Source organism: Otolemur garnettii, unplaced genomic scaffold (assembly GCF_000181295.1).
Source record: "Otolemur garnettii isolate 467f Iridium unplaced genomic scaffold, OtoGar3 scaffold00105, whole genome shotgun sequence".
Taxonomy (NCBI): Eukaryota; Metazoa; Chordata; class Mammalia; order Primates; family Galagidae; genus Otolemur; species Otolemur garnettii.
In genome coordinates, this window is record NW_003852500.1 from 4,861,343 (window position 1) to 4,865,892 (window position 4,550).

General features: G+C 51.0%; 1 pseudogene; it reads right to left on the reverse strand.

Annotated features, from left to right (window-relative positions):
• Window positions 1-813: 813 nt before the first annotated feature.
• LOC100942729 lies at window positions 814-4,306 on the reverse strand (annotated as a pseudogene).
• Between the last annotated feature and the right edge of the window lie 244 nt (window positions 4,307-4,550).

The following is a 4,550-nucleotide window of genomic DNA, read 5'->3' on the forward strand; positions in this document are numbered from 1 at the left end:
TCAAATTTTGTGAGAAACCACTATACTGTTTTCCTCAGTGGCTGAAACATTGTACATTTCCACCACAGGGATTTTTGTCAATACTTTTTATTTTCTGTTTTTTTCCTCATAGTAACCATTCTATTGGGTGTGATGTTACTTCCATTGTGATTTGATTTGCATTTTCCTAACAATCAGGGATGTTGAGCAACTTTTCATATGCTTGTTGGCCATTTCTATATGGTCTTTGGAGAAATATTTGTTCAAATCCTTTGTCCATTTTTAATCAGGTTATTTTATCATTATTGAATTATATGAATACTTTATAATCTGGATTGTTTTTGTTTATTTTTGAGACAGTGTCTCACTTTGTCACCCTTAGTAGAGTCCCATGGCATCATAGCTCACAGCAATCTCTGACTCGAGCTCAAGTGATTCTCTTGCCTCAGTCTCCAGAGTAGTTGGGACTATAGGTGCCCACCACAATGCCTGGCTATTTCAAGAGGTGGGGGTTCTCGCTCTGGCTCAGGCTGGTCTCGAACTTGTGAGCTCAGGTATATTCTGGATATTAACCATTTATTAGATATGTAATTTTCTTTTCCTTTTTTTCCTGCCTCCTATTTTATTTCCCATAGATCTTGTTTCCATCCACACCTCCTCTGTTCTCTTCCACGCCAATTCCAGGGTCCAGCTTCTCAGGTCTGGGTCCATAATGTCAAGTGAAGCCCCACTCATACCCCCACCCCCCCAGCCTTATGCAGTCTCTGTCAACCAGGGATGCTCTTATTCCAACAGAGAAATCCAGTATCCCTGAGAGTACACAATTAGGCTGCTTCACTCCTCCTGCATGCTGAGGATTCTCAGTAGGATATTGTATACATCCTGTTCCATGTAGCCCTGAGCAGCATTCAGCAGGTGATTTCTATAGGTGGAGATGATCTTTTCATGGTTCTTCTGGGTATCCTGCTGCTGCAGGGCAAGGCAGGTATTTTCTCCCCAGACTGCTAGAACCTCCTCTGAAAGCTGCTCCAACTTCTTCAACAACTCCTTAATCTTGGCCTCCTACTCTTGGCAAGCACCAATCAGATGCTCCATCTTCTCTTTCAGCAGCTCAGCTGTTTAACTGCTCAGATCACCCACTCATCTCCCTGGCTTCTCACTCCTGCTCCATGGCCTGAGCCACCAGATCCATGTTCCTGCGTAGCTCCTCCACCACAGCCTCCTGCAGCTGACCCATTTCCTGGCAGGCTGTGTTGTATCTTTTTTTTCAGCAGAGTCTTCAGCTCCTGACCCCAAGCCTGGGACTGAGCTACCAGCAAACCCCGAGTTTTCTTGTGCTGCTGCAGGCTGATCACCTCCTGGGCCCTTAGCTCGGCCACCTCCTCTTTGGCCTGATAGAGCAGCTGCTTGAGCTTTCTGATCTCCGGGCACTTTTCGCTCATCATGGCCTGAACTATGTGTAGTTCTTTCTCCAGCTTCCCTAGGTCTTGCTCTAGAGCAGCCCCTTAGTGTGTGTGTGTGTGTGGGTGCTGTGGGCTTTAAGGAGGCACCTGGCTCCCTGCAGGGACCAGGGACCCCCAACAGCTGCCGGTTCTTCTCCTCCAGCCAAGCCAGCATTTGCTGGGCCTCTCAGTGCCAGCTCACCAGGGTGCTGATGCAGGCCTGCAGTTCCTCCAGGGGCTGGGCCACTGTGCCCTACTCACTCCCCTTGCCCACCAGGTCTAGGGGCAGGCAGTCCCATAGCCCTCGAAGGCCACTGCCCTGGAAGGCCAGGTGCTGCCGCAGCTTCTCTGTGGCCTCCTTCTCCATAGCCAGTTCTTTGGTCAGTATCCCCACACTCCGCTGCAACTGGTGCAGCTGGACCTATGCCTCTGGCTTGGGCACAAACTTGCACTGTAGCTGCTAGCTTGCTTGTGCCCCAGCTCCCCCAACTCCTCCATCAAGTTGCTGTTGCTCAGTCTCAGTGCTAACACTTCCTTCTCCAGGTGACCCTTTGCCAAACCTCCTCCTGGGATCTGTTCTCCTCCAGAGGCTCCTAGAGGCTCTCCTCGAGCCCCAGGAGACCTTTTCACCTTTCCTTCATCCTCTTCGATGCTCCCTAGAGCTGCCTTGGGGCTCCCTCTCTGGACTCCGGGGCAGGTTTCACCTGTAGTCCTGTCTTTGCCCTATCCAACCTCACAAGCACCCCCTCCAATCGGGCCTTCATCTTCTCCCAGGCACCTACTGCAGCCTCAGCCCAGAGCGTTCACAGGTCTCCCTCCAGTATTGGTCTTGACAGAACACCCTGGGCAGCATCTTTTTCTTGCCAAACTGCAGCCAGCTCCTTCCTTAGTTGTAGTAGGAGCTAATTCATGGCTGCTGTGCCCATTGTTTCAACCACTGTGCCTGCTGCTTCCACTCCTGGGGCCTGGGGATTCTCCTGGCCAGTAGGCAACTGTTCATTATGATCAAGGTCAAGGATCTGTCCCCCATTGGTGGTCAGGTGCTGTCCTGTGGCTTTTCCAGTGGTCTCAGACCTTGGGCTCTGGAATAGCCCCTGTTCTTCTGGTTGAGACCTTCCATTGACTTCATGTTGGATCTCTCCTGGGGCTGAATCCTCGGCTTTCTTAGAAGCTAATGTTGGTTTGACTATGGCTGCTGCATGCTGCTGCTTCTTTAGTTCTTGTATACGCTCGGCCAGCATGCCCAGGGGACAACCCTGCTCCATGCCATCTCCTCCAGGCTTCTGGCATAGGAGGAGCCCTAGCTCCTGCACTTGCTCTTGAATTTGGTTCTCCAAGCCCAGGTAGTCTGTAGCTTGAGTCTTACACTCCTCTGTTTTTTGCACCAGCTCTTGCTCCAACTGAGAAACTTTCTTCTGCTGCTCTTCATATTTCCACTTCCACTCCTCTGAGCATGGGTCCTCATCCTCTTCTTCCTCCTGCTCCTCCTCAGGCTCTGCTCTCCATGGACTCTTAGGTAGAGAACCCATCTGGGACTCAGGTGGAGAGGCCTTAGATGCAAAATCTGGGCATTGGACTAGCCTTTGACCACCTCTCTGCCACCAGTTCAAGGCCTGCTGTAGCAGTCTCCACGGTGCCTTGTCCTTTGTGTGCAGAGCATAATGCAGAGCATCATGCCCTGTTCTGTCCACTGCCCCTGCATCTGCTCCATGGGCTGGAGCAGTTTCACCACCTCAGCACTGCCTTTTTCACAGACCAGGATCAAAGCCAACTTGTTATCCTTGTCTGTAACATTGACTCGGTCACCTCTCTGCAACAACTGTGAGCAGATTGCTGTGTGAACACCCAGCGATGCAATCACAGGGGTGTGCATCCATAATTATCCAACACATCCAGGAAGGCTTCATGGTCACACATCAGGAGTACACTTGAGGCATAGCCAGAGGAGGCTGTTCAGTGCAATGGACTATGGTTTTCTGCATCCACAGCATCTTTTTTTTTTTTTTTTGAGACAGAGCCTCAAGCTGTCCCCCTGGGTAGAGTGCCGTGGCATCGCAGCTCACAGCAACTCCAACTCTTAGGTTCAAGTGAGTCTCCTGCCTCAGCCTCCCAAGTAGCTGGGACCACAGGCACCCTGCCACAACACCCATCTAATTTTTGGTTGTAGCCGTCATTGTTTTGGTGGGCCCGGGCTGGATTCGAACCCACCACCTTAGGTGTGTGTGGCCGGCGCCTTAGCCACTTGATTCACAGGCGCCGAGCCTAGGCAACATCACTTTTTAAAAAGTCTTGTATTTCGTTTTTATAACCTTTTTTTAACCCAAAGCACACCTTATCACCTCATTTTCTTTTTTTTTTTTTTTTTTGAGACAGAGCCTCAAGCTGTCCCCCTGGGCAGAGTGCCGTGGCATTACAGCTCACAGCAACCTCCAGGGCTGGATTCGAACCCGCCACCTTAGGTGTATGTGCCTGGCACCTTAGCCACTTGAGCCACAGGCGCCGAGCCCATCCACAGCATCTTAATTAGCACCATGCTGAAGTAAGACCTTGACACACTGGCTGACAGGAGATGGTGGTCAAGTGCAAGGCAGTGCTTCCATCCTCATTCTTGCTGTTGATGTCAGCCCCATTTGCAAGCTGATGGTCAGACACTCTGTCAGGTTTTTGGAGGCTGACAGATAAAATGGGGACTGGCTGTTGGAGTCTAGCTTGGTGGACCAGGTTGACTTCCTAGACTCCAGGGCAGCCATGCGTCCCACATCCCCCTGAAGCATTGCCATGCGTCCCACATCCTCCTGAAGCATTGTCTCCAACAGCTTCTAATAACCACAATTCTATCTCTCTACCTCCACGTGTGAGCTGGAGCAGGAGAAGGTGTGCTTCATGGCCAGGGACAAGGCCATAAGGGGATGGGGACGCACAGAGAGCCAGGCCACAGGTCTGAACCACCGGAATCCCAGACGTATAATTTTCTTTCTTTCTTTCTTTCTTTTTTTTTTTTTGAGACAGAGCCTCAAGCTGTTGCCCTGGGTAGAGTGCAATGGCATTACAGCTCAGAGCAAGCTCCAAGTCCTGGGCTCAAGTGAGTCTCCTGCCTCCGCCTCCCAAGTAGCTGGGACTACAGGCGCC